Source organism: Gymnoscopelus braueri (assembly GCF_963280865.1).
Source record: "Gymnoscopelus braueri genome assembly, chromosome: 3".
NCBI classification, from domain to species: Eukaryota; Metazoa; Chordata; class Actinopteri; order Myctophiformes; family Myctophidae; genus Gymnoscopelus; species Gymnoscopelus braueri.
The window spans coordinates 49568098-49581452 of NC_137612.1; positions in this window are offsets into that span (position 1 = coordinate 49568098).

Here is a 13355-nt window from a genome sequence, read left to right on the forward strand (position 1 = left end):
ATTTCATTTTGTTTTTTATTTTTTTATTTTCTCTGTGCTTCATGATACATAAATTATATAATAATTATAATAATACATGATCATAGAACCTCTATACATGTTAGTCTTGTTTTGAAACTTTTTTAAAACACATAGATTGAACTGTATAACCTTAATTCCCTTTCACAGCAGCTCCACAAACTTACCCCTTTCACAGATACACAATTTGGTGCATGTCACCCCACTTCAAATATGATTATTTTGGGGGTCGCAGCCTAAAAAGGTTGAGAACCACTGGCCTACGTGACCAAGTTGGAGTCCCACAGTAACCTGCAGGACAACACAGCCAGAGACAGTGAACCCACACATCAAGTCATTGGATCTGAACTGATGGAAGATGAAAGGAGAGCCTTGGGCAGTGGTGCCTTTTACTCCACTACATTTATTTGAAAACTTTAGTTACCAGTTACTTTGCGACGTGTTGTGAGCTTGTAGATCTGCTATTTTCAAACATTTTAGTACTTGTAACAGAGTATGTCTACATTTCAGTATTGATACTTTTACTTAAGTAAAACATTTGAGTACTTTTTCCGCCACTGGCATTGGGTCATTCATGTAGCAGTTATGAATGGAAGGAAGGTCTAATTTCATTGGCACAAATAAATATAACCCTGACAAGTAACAAATACATTTCCTGACATTGGGCTACATGTCAGGAGAACATAAACTAGCTGATCTACAAGCCTGCATCCATAGCCTGCTCAGTACTGAGGCTCCAGTGGAGGCAGGAGCAGTTCCGCCTGCTCCCTGATGGGGGCAGCGGAACACAAGTGCTGGCATGACAGATCTCTTCTGTCCAGATTAACCTACTTCACTCAATTCAATTCAAACAAAGGAGCTTTATTGGCAAAGTGTCAAAATATAATAACAGATGGCAAAAGTACAGTTCGAGAGGTACAGCATTTTGTTAAACAGCTATGTCAAAATATATATATATATATATATATATATATATATATATATATATATATATATATATATATATATATATATATATATACATACACACACACACACACACACACACACACACACACACACACACACACACACACACACACACACATACACACACACACTGTATAAAGCTTTTGAAACAAATGGCAATCTTTGTCAGTCACTTTTGGGACAATTGTTCCTCCCTCTCCGGCCCCCCCACTCCATCTGCTCCAACTGCCATCCCACAGTCTGGGGCCTCCCAGCCTCTCTGCTGCTTTTCTCCCACCACGCAGCAAGAGGTTGAGGACACCATCAGCCGGATGAAGCCTTCCACATGCACCCTGGACCCCTTTCCCACAGCCCTGGTCAAATTACACATCCAAGCCATAAGCCCCCTGATCACCAAAGCAATAAACCATTCCCTACAGTCCGGTCACGTTCCATCAGCTCTAAAAACGGCCATTATCACTCCCCTCCTCAAAAAACCCACCTTAGACCCGGACGTTCTTGCAAATTACAGGCCCATCTCAAACCTACCATTCCTCTCCAAAGTGTTGGAAAAAAATTGTCGCAACACCACCTCAACAACAACAACATTTCCGAAAAATTCCAGTCTGGTTTCCGCTCCGCTCACAGTACCGAAACAGCACTGGTCAGGGTCACCAACGACATCCTCACTGCTTCTGACAATGGCTCCCCCTCCCTCCTCATCCTCCTGGACCTCACTGCAGCTTTTGACACTGTTGATCACACCATCCTCCTCAATCGCCTCCACTCCACCATCGGACTCTGTGACACCTCCCTGGACTGGTTCCGGTCCTACCTGACCGGAAGGACTGAGTGTGTCTCCATGGGAGGTGCTCATTCCCCCACCCAACCCGTCACTTGTGGTGTACCCCAAGGATCCGTGCTTGGCCCTACCCTATTCACCCTGTATATGCTCCCCCTTGGCCGTGTCATCAGCAGGCATGGACTATCATTCCATTGCTATGCTGATGACACACAGCTCTACATAAAAATGGACCCCCCCTGTCCCCCCCGCTCTGCTGTCCCACTGTCATCCCCGTCACCATCACCTTCATCCACAATCACCATCTGTCTGGAGGAGATAAAGGCGTGGATGAAACACAACTTTCTACAACTCAACAGCTCCAAAACCGAGGCCACTCTCATCGGCACCCCACACCAAGTTAAATCATCCCCCATAACAAGCATCACCTTCTCCGGCCAGGACCTTCCCCTCTCATCAGTTGTCACCAACCTGGGCGTCAAAATGGACCCCTGCCTCAACTATGAGACCCACATCAAACACCTCTGCAAAACATCCTTCTTCCACCTTAGAAATATAGCTAAACTCCGCCCCACCCTCACTCTTCCTGACGCCGAAAAGTTGGTCCATGCCTTTGTCTCCTCCAGGTTGGACTACTGTAATGCACTTCTCGTCGGGATCCCTAGCAAGAGCCTTCAAAAGCTCCAATACGTACAGAACAGCGCTGCTAGGATCCTGGCGAGAGTGCGCAAATACGAGCACATCACCCCCATTCTCAAATCACTGCACTGGCTTCGCATCTCCTCCCGGACAGAATTCAAAATCACCCTGTTAACACACCAGTGCATCTACGGAAATGCCCCCCCCTACCTCAAGGAATTGATCGAACCACAAACCGCCACCCGCAGCCTCCGCTCCGGAAATACTAACAAGCTCAAGGAACGGCACACCAACCTCCGCACTATGGGAGATCGAGCTTTCTGTGCAGCTGCCCCCCGGCTGTGGAACTCACTCCCAGACCATCTCAGAGCTCCTCAAACTGTGAACACTTTTAAGAGAGCACTAAAAACCTACCATTTTAACAAAGCATTTGGTTAGCTTTTTAAGCCGGTTTTAATAACCCTGCCTCTCCTTTTTAAACGTGTTTTTAAACTTGTTTTAACCTGTTTTATACTCTTTGATTCTTGCAAATGGTTTTCTTTATCTTGTTTTATTATGTACTGTAGCACTTTGAGGTTTGTTTCAAATGTAAAGTGCAATACAAATAACATTTATTATTATTATTATTATAATTAGCAGCATATTTCTCAAAACTATTTAAATAGTATACAAAAAAGCCTCAGATTTTATATGTGTTTAAAGGTAGCAGCTCTGTTTATATGTGCAGTCTAGAGGTCTAGTCGGTATAGTGCAGGAAAGTCAATGGTTAGTAGTCCTTAGGGTGGTTGTATTCCATTGGCTAACCTTTTATCGTAACGGTTCACAAATCTTGCTGCTGTGTTCGCACATTGTTGTGTTTCTCCCAGTAGGTATGGGAGTTTTTTGTCGTTGGTCATGTTTTCAAACTCACTTTGGGTACCTAATCTGTGGGAAGTATGTGTCTCTGATGTAAAAAAAAATCACAAGTTGATGTCATTTGTCCATGTGTGGTCCAATTTATGGAAATCATGTGAAAATAAACAACTTAATACTTCCTAAGGATAATATGACCGTAATTTCCATAGGGCTAGACCACACATGGACAAATGACATCAACTTGCGATGGGCATTGCCCCTCTTGAGTAAAAGATTAACTGTTTCTAAAATAAATAAAATATTTGAGGTGTTTTAAATGTTTTACTTTAGTTATTTAGGGCAATTATAATGATTAAGGCATATTTGGCTTATTAGCCAGAGATCCTTTTAACTGGTGGGACGCTATAATGACGTCACGCGGATGTGAGCAATTGCGGATTGAATTAACCTCTTTAATATGTAAGCCTTTTTATTAACCCCCAATATAGACCTATATTGAATTTTATTCTGTATACTTGCATAATGAGGAAACTTTAGTGTTGCAGACGGCACCTCTGTAATTTAGTTAGTTTTGTCATATTAATCATACACCGAATAGTCGCCATGCAATGCAACGAGTTGTGAGCTTGTAGATCAATTTATTTGTCCACAGCTCATTTATTGTGCACACTACCAGTGCGACGTAATTAATTCACTCTAATTAATTTAACATATTTTATACTTAAAATAATAATAATAATTAACATTTTTATTTAAGTCAATGGTCGGGCTGAAATCTTGCCCAAATCTGGAGTTATATGTCATAGATATGTCACCGATGACCGATGGGATGTTCATAGCGTAGCTCTACAAGAGGCTAGGCGTGTATGAGAGGGTCTGGATTAGATATAGTTAGATATGACATAGATGACTGGCGTCATTGATGACTGATGTCACAGGCTGGCCACATGAAGTCTGAGATCCACACTGCATGCGGTTCCCATGTGAATGTCTTTTTGTCCCAGTCCTACCTCTGCCTTGTAGCAGAGAGCTATACCATAAAATAAATTAGATAAGTAGATTACATAATGAACAGTAAACCTGCACAAATAGGTCAGTCTCATGACCTTCATTTGTATGTATCAGCCAACTTCATAATAATGATCTTTTATGAATATTGTCAACAGCCACTGAACTGGTGAACAACTGGAAATATGACACGCAGAGTCATGGTTGAGTGAGTATAAATATTCAGTAGGAGGAGCATATTTTGAATGATCAATTTCTAATTATTAATGAACCATTTCTGATTTCTCGCCCACCTTTGGAGTTGCATCATGGCAACACAACCCAAACCTGTTAAAGTGTCCTTGCCTTTTAAAGTGCAATCTTAGCTCAGTTCACATGACACTTTCAGCATAGTTCAGCTCCGAGTGGTACTTAGTGAAACATTCCCCCTTGTGTAAGGGGACACTACAGCCTTTACAGTAGTACCTCGTCTCTCTCCGCTCGTTCTTTTTGTAACAAACCCTGCATCGCTTAGATGGTCGCTGCTTTTTGGGGGTGGGCAGTAACGGAACAAGTACATGGCCTGCAAAGTTGGCATTCAGCTTGCTCTGAGAATCAGTGTTGTATGGTGCCCTAGGATCCTGTTCAGGTGGAGGGTCATTGCTCCTTACTTCCCCACCCCCAGCATGTCTCGGGCTGGTCCATGACTTTATGACACTTTGCATGAATGAGAGAAGACATTTACAGTTGCCCTGTGGGTTTTTAGCTTTGTAAATTACAAAAGCATTGAACATACAGATCTCAAACAGATAGGTTACAAATTTGTTTGTCCACTTGTCTGACTTCCTGACAAACGGGTAGAACACAGCGTTCCGGTCCAATTTATCAACTCCATTCATTGACTTATTGCATGCTACAATGCAAGCAGGCTTCTGTTTAGAAATGTTATCACTCTGGCCTCTCTGCCATAACTGAACGTTTCCCATCTCGTTCTGGTGGAATGTTGTAACCATTCTCACTATGCTTTTGTCCCGCCATGCCAAGACCATCACTTTGTCATTGTGACGCACAATTGTATCCCCAATTCCCAGGTTAGAATTGGAAAGCTGTCGAATGGATGGTGGTTCGCCTCTGTTTTTTCTTAGTGTGCCACAGACATGGGTTCTCAGATCAAGTAGACGTGCACACATTGCTACAGAATTGAAGAAGTTATCCGTGAACAATCTATAGCCATAACCTGCTAGGCCATCAAGAAGGAAGACAACTGTGTCAGCTGGGGCAGCATGTTCTCCACAGTAGGGCTTCATGTTGTAACAGTACCCTGTCTCAGAATCACACAGGATGTAGGATTTTATGCCATATTTGACAGGCATTTGGGGATTGTACACTTTGAAATTTATGTGCCGACGAAACAGAAGCGTACCTTCATCAATGCAAATGTTTCTGTTTGGTTGATACATTTCACGGAATTTGGAGACTAAGACATCTAAGACTGGGCGGATGTTGTACATCCTGTCAGTACCACGGTTTGATACATTAGCACTGTTGTCACTGAAGTGAAGAAATCTCCATATAAGTTGAAACCTGTTGCGAGACATGGTCTTGTTGAAGTAGGGGGTAGCTATTATTTCATCTGTAGACCAGTACATCTCTAGCTCAGGCTTATGAACAGTAGCAGTGAGAAAATGGAGCCCTAGGAAGGTTTTTAGTTCTGACAGGTCGACAGGTTTCCATGCGCGAGCTCTAGCATATGGCTGCGGCAGACTATCACTGACAGTTTGAATGCACTGCTCTGCATACAAGTTGGTCTGAACGACAATACTCTGGAGCAGCTCATCAGACAGGAACAGCTCAAGAAAGTCAACTGGTTGTTCTGACTCAAGAGCAGCAGCACCATTGAGGGGTCCAGCGACTGCAGTGAAAGGAATGTCTTCTGGCTGCCAGTTCATTTCATTCCACCCAGGATCTGCAGCTGGAAGGCTTCCACCGGGCCTGCCACGTTCTGCACCTCTGCTACGTGCATGTGCCCATTCTTCTTCATCCGTGTCCTGAACCATCAGATTGGGATGACTGTGAATTGTGACAGCTTTCCAAAGCTTCACAACGATGTGCCGTTGCTCTCGCACTCCGACGAAAATGTGTGCCGGGCCCGTGTTGACTGTTTTCTGGTCTACTCTGTGTATTACCGGCATGGCGAGGATCGCTCTGTAAAGTTTGTTCATAATCGTCATTGCCAGAGAGGTCGGATTCAGTCTCGGCGATCAAGTTTTTGCCAACACTAAACCCATGGAGGGGAGTGCGTTTGAGCTTCGTCTTCGGCATTTTTGCAAATATTAGGTTACTACTACTAACTACTTTCCTCGATCCTACAACTTTTCTCTTCGCAAGGCTAAAGGCTGGGAACGACGCTACAACTTTTCCCACTGTTGTTTTGTTTTGTCCTCCTCTGACCTGGAAGCCCCAGGTACACTCACAGGTTGCGGAAGAGCGCCCTCTATCGTAAACCACTGAAATCACCAAATGACAAACGATACGTCAATGGGGGCGCTTATGTAACCATGAACTCAGCCATAACCTCAAGGTCCACGTTGTCAAGCTCATGTCACCATGACTCAGCCATAACCATATAAGTTCCCAACGCCCAAATATGGAGTGTGTTGTCTAACATCAATGCTATACTGATGACATCAGGGATCTCCATATATGGGCATAAAAGGGAAAAGGATGGACAGATACAGAGATCTCCATATATGGGCGTATCAGTCGGATTGGCGCACAACGTACAGTAGGTGTGAGGGCGACACGGCCTGAACCTCTAGTGTATGGAAAACACAGACCGTCTTAACCACTTTAAAATTTCTAAAATAGAAAACATAGCAAATCTACAAGCTAGCAGTTCAATTACAGTTCCCAGCATGCTAAACCTACGAGACCTGCTAGGTGCACTTAGACAGCCAATAGGGACAGGCTGTAATTGCTTAAGCCCCACCCCCTCTGTGTTCCTATTGGCTGGGCTTTAAACAGCCAAAACTCCAGTTCCCAGCATGCTAGACCTACGAAACCTGCTAGGTGCACTTAGACGGCCAATAGGGACAGGCTGTAATTGCTTAAGCCCCACCCCCTCTATGTTCCTGTTGAGCAACCTTGAAATGAATGGACAGGGATTTAACATTGTTCTGCTATTTCATATAGCTTAATGAAATTAACTCATCAAAGGCACCAATCTCTTCACACTGGGTGTGATTTGTTTTTATTGTTATTTGATGTATATATAAACTTTGAAATTGAGTTTGAAATGAGCTGAACTAAGATTGCACTTGGAAGGCTGGAGTGAAAAATTTTTTTTTGGTTGAAAACTACTACTGTTGAGATGTCTGATGTCACTGAAGGCAAAAAGTATATTTAAAAAAACTTTTCAAATCACTTTTCTGTCTGTTACGTGTCTCTTTCACAAAAATGTGAAAAGATTAGTCAGAATGCTTAAAAATGCTGGCAGAGGCTGCAGCCTGTTTTCCCTGGCAGTGAATGTGTTAATAACAATAACAGCTGCAATGAGTCTTGTTTCTGTTCAAACATGTTTGGTGTCAGGGGAAGAATTTTGCATAGAAAATCCAGTGCGTGGTTTTTGTATCATGGAGCATCACATTAATCACTATTTGAATGTCTGTTTATTTGTATAATGACATATTATGTATTTGGTCTTTTAGCAACAAGGCAATTCAACGTGCTTTACATAGAACATTAAGAGTTAAAACATCAAGACACAGCCTAACAAACACACCATGAAAGAACATTTGAAAAAAAAGAGAGTAGCCTAAAGTAAACGGAACAGCCCCAGTGTGTACAATTTACAATTTAGGCATTTAGCAGACGCGCTTAATCCAAAGCAATTTACAGTTTAATCAAGGTAAACACGAGGTAATACATCAAATGCATAGAAGTAATCTAGGATCATGGGTAAACCAAGAACCTATATCATCAGTCAAAACAGTATAATATAAAAATAAATCAATAATCTGTACATTGAAACTATGGACACTATAGGGTGGCAGGTCTACAAATGAGCCTGGCATCTGAGCGAGTTTGTCTGCATGTGTACGTCCCTCACATTTGTTTACATGCGGTGTGGTTCAAATCCTATATTAAAATTGCCTAGGCCCTAGTATCTAGACTCAATGTAGCCTCACAGCACGTTGCGGGTTCGACTCCCAATCCCGACGGCTTTTGCTGCGTGTCACTCCCCATCTCTCTATCCCCATTTCCTGTCAGCCTACTGTCCTATTAATAAAGGCATAAAAAGCCCCCCAAAAAAGCAAAAAAATAAAGCCTAGAGCAGTGGTTCCCAAACATTTTAGCTCAAGACCCAAAAGAGAAATTAGACATTTGCCGGGGACCAAAAGAAAATAACAAATCTACAAGCTCACACGTTGAGAACGTTGTGAGCTTGTTGTCAATAGCTTTGATTTATTGAATTGTATTCATGAAATATGTTGGAATTAATGTAAATGATGAAAAGTGGTTTTTGAGTGGTGCCACCGTGTGTGTGTGTGTGTGTGTGTGTCTGTCCGTCCGTCCATTCGTATGTTTTAGCACGGACTCAACAGCTGCAGCTGATTGCAACACAAAGATACTACCAGTTACACTAATTCAACACAAACGTGCAACACATGTGCCACTTAAAGACATGCACACACACACACACACACACACACACACACACACACACACACACACACACACACACACACACACACACACACACACACACGCTGGCTCAGCACACGTGCACGCTTATACACACACACACACACACACACACACACACACACACACACACACACACACACACATACGACACATACGTAACATGCGGACCTGCCAGGCACACACACAAGCCAGCACTGCACACGTACTTGTGTGCAGGGCCGGACTGGGACCAAAATTAAGCCCTGGCATTTTGGTCCGAACCGGCCCACCACCCCCCGGGCCGTTTTGTCACTGTTTCAGACCAGCACCTAGGCTGCACATGAACTCTGCAGCCACACTGAGGCCCCTGCTGGGAAGCATCCCAGCCCAAACATTAACGTAACTAATAATTGGGCCGCGCGACCCGGAAATGACCGTAATAATCCTAAAACGGGAGCGAAAATATATTTAAAAAAAAAAAACATTTGGTAGGCCCAGCGGCCCACCGGGCATTTGCCCAGTACGCCAAATGGCCAGTCCGCCCCTGCATGCGTGCACTGCGCGTGCATGTGCAGCCTTTATCAAAAACACACACATAACACAAACAACAACAAGTAACATGCAGACCTGCGAGGCGCACTATGCACACACACACCGAGCCAGCACTGCACGTGTACGTGTGTGTGTGTACACACACACACACACACACACACACACACACACACACACACACACACACACACACACACACACACACACACACACACACACACACACACACACTGTGTTCCTGTTGGCTGGGCTTTAAACAGCCATAACTCCAGTTCCCAGCATGCTAAACCTACGAAACCTGATAGGTGCACTTAGACGGCCACTAGGGACAGGCTGTAATTGCCCCCTCTGTGTTCCTGTTGAGCAGCCTTGAAATGAATGGACAGGGATTTAACATTGTTCCTCTACTTCATATAACTTAATGAAATTAACTCATCAAAAAATGGGATATTTACTCGCGACCCATAAAAATGTATCCGCTACCCAAACATGGGTCCCGACCCGCTGTTTTGGAAACAGTGACCTAATGGGTGACGGTGGACTGACAGAGGTAGTTTGCTCCAATCCGCACAAAACTAGTCACAAACACTGTTCAGGGTTCTGGCATAACGGTCATACTATAAGACCTAAATGGCACACATGCAACAGTGTTAGAGCAGTGTTTAACACTTCAAACGGCCATAACGCGCCCAGAAAATGTAGTTATAAATAATTTCCTCACAATGATGGTGAACAGGTGGCCTCATATGTGATTGTGAAGATCATCATTGATGCTTTCTTTCTGTCAGGGTCTTTACCAGCACTAACACCCTCTCTGCTCTTTCATTCTTCACCCATCAATCCAGGGCAAGTAAAGGCTACATGAGTATATCATAAACAAATGATCCCCATATCGCTGTTGCCCAAGTTTATCCAACCAAGGGCAAAGTTTGCATAATGACCGGGTGATTGTTATTTCCATGGAATGGAATAACCATCAAAAGAAATATGAAAATGCTTATGAGTGCAGTTGTACAACAAGCAGTACAGAGGAAGGATGAGTATGGAAGGGACTGGTTAGAGGAGGCAAAGTAGAGAGTACATCACTTGGAGGATTTGCTATCAGGAAGACAGTGACTGTCTGAAGAAGGGACTTCACCAAAACACCCGACTCAGAGATCTGAGACTCTCTGCTGGCATCTAAAACGTGAGATCACTTTAACTTTGTGTTCAATATTCATTAGAATAGTTGTTATTCTCAGAAGAAAGTTGAGAAGAGTTGTTTAAAATGTTTAGGTGTGTCATTATTATATTCGGTTAACTGCACCCAAATCCAGCCAATATGTTTTTCTCATCCGAACCAGTTGCAGAGCACATGCACAGCCTTAAGATGATCGACATCGACACACATGGAAATGGCACCAACTCCTCCATCCCCTTCATATCCTCAGAGACCGACACCAATCTGGTACTATATACTGCTGCCAACTCTATCAACATCATCCTGGGTCTCCCCATCAACAGCTACGCTGTGTGGCTGATACTGAGTGGAGCTGGTGGGACCATAGCCTCAGAGTTCTTTTATCTCAACCTGACTGTTTCTATGATCATCTCTTCCCTGGCCTCTGTCTTGACCTTAGTAGTGGTGCTCTTCACATACAACATCATTGTTGGCATTATTGCAAACTTTGCTTTTCCTTTTATTTTCTGGTTCTCTGGTCCATGGTTCCAGTGTTGTATCTGTCTGGAGCGTTACATAGCGGTGGTTCACCCTGTGGTATTTCTCAGGTACAAAGCTCTTCGGTACAGGGTGGCCTGTTGCTGTGTTGTCTGGCTGATGAGTCTTGCATTCAGCTCGGTTTTCTTTTGGTCACTAACAGTGTTGGGTTACATCGCTCTGGGCTTTGACATTGTGTGCATTTCTGTGATGTCTTTCTGCTGCTTCTCGGTCCTCAGAGCTCTGAAACAGCCTGGACCAGGAGAAGGACAGAGGGACAGAGGGGAGGGAAACGACATGAAGAGAAGAGCTTTTAAAATTATTCTGATCAGCTTGATAGTAATGGTAGTGACTTCACTTACTAGTATAGTACATACTATTGTTTTAACTAATCTGACTAATTCCATCACAGTTGCTATGTTCATCACATTTACAATCCTTATGATGTCATGGATTGTTAATTCTTTGCTCTACATCTACAAAGCTGGGAAACTGCCATGCTTCAAGGGGTTCTGAAAGCAGGATAGATCTCTTACCAGACCTGTGTGTAATATTATTTTTTAATTCTAATCTAAATCTTCCATGTCTCAGAGTAACTGATTCAAATTATTCAGCTATTTGTTATGTTGTTTATTGAATTACTCATGGTACAGAAACATTTATTATGAAAATGACATTGAAATTATAACATAATTGTTCACGATACAAAAAATGCATGTAATCCTATTAATTATTGTAAAAGTGTAAGCTGAAACGGTTACTTCTCAAGTCCATTCTTATAGCAGGTGATTTGACACCACTTTTTCTGAAATGATTGTTAGTGAATATTTAACCATCAGATCATCTGTGTTCTATGTCTATCGATCAGAGGTGTGATAATGGTTGTAGATTGCAGGTGGTTAAGTTCACACATGGGTTTAATTACTTCACTGTATTTAAGGGTTAGTGTAGAGTTTGGTGCAGGATCTGGGAAGAGTGTCTAAATACTTACAACTGCTCATGAACTACTTTTAATTCATTCATTTTAAATATATCTACAATACAATATGATTGTGATTGCAAACAAAATAAAAATCTAGTAATTGTGTTGCTGTGTTTTCTCTGAGAGAACCACAAATAGACCTCACAAGCTCATTAGATTGTATTATCAACATAGAAACATTGGTTGGAGCTTCCCATTATATACATTAACTAAAGGGCATTCCACGGAGTGCAGGCCTTCACCAGGCTGGGTGGCCTACCCCAGCGCTGTGTCAGTCATGGGTTTCAGGCAAAAGGATGCGAGGACGCTGCGGGGGTGAATAGCATTTGTACAACAACATACGGTTGACCTTTTTGCATTAAGTGGAAGAGAACATGATTTTGGAGATGTGCTCTAGGGCAGTGGTTCCCAAGCGTTTTAGCTCAAGACCCGAAAGAGAATTTAGATGTTTTTAAAAGTAGTTAATGAACGGGTCATGAACATGTTAACATGTACATCTTAGCTAATATCTCCCGGATAGAAACAGAACATACTGAACAGGCTGAGACACAGGCACACTAACAGTACAGGGGCCTGTTTCACAAAACAGATTAAGAATCGGTGAAATCATGAAATCATGAAAGCTGAGTTATCTCTCCAGATTTATTTAGCCAGTTATCCTGGATATGTTTATCCACGACTCGGTTTCATGAAAGAAATGCCACATAGCCTGGTCCAGACCAGGCTAACAGCCAGGTTTAACTATTCCTATTGCCTTTACTGTTCATTAAGCATCAATCTGATCACAAACCAATGAGTTTTTCACACTAATTAAATTCTTATGTGTTTATGTTGGCTTATTTTTTATTAGTCTGCATTAAAACATCATATAGGTACACATTGCCATTAAAGGAAGCCCTATATACTTCATTATACATCAAATAACGAAAATATATAGGCTGCACCAGAGGCACCGATTTATGTGCGTGGCCCCCACTCGACCCCCACTTGGCCGCGGACCCCCATCTGAAAAGGTTTTGTGCCAGGGATCCCCAGAACAGAGGAGAAGATTTATGTAAAATAAATGGTTGGATATAGCCTAGTCCAGTGTGTTATGGATACTGGGATTATTATTGGATGTACAGTATGTAATTGATGAGAATCCTGTGTCTATTGAAGTTCATGGTTTGTCTGTGTTCTGTTACTTTGAT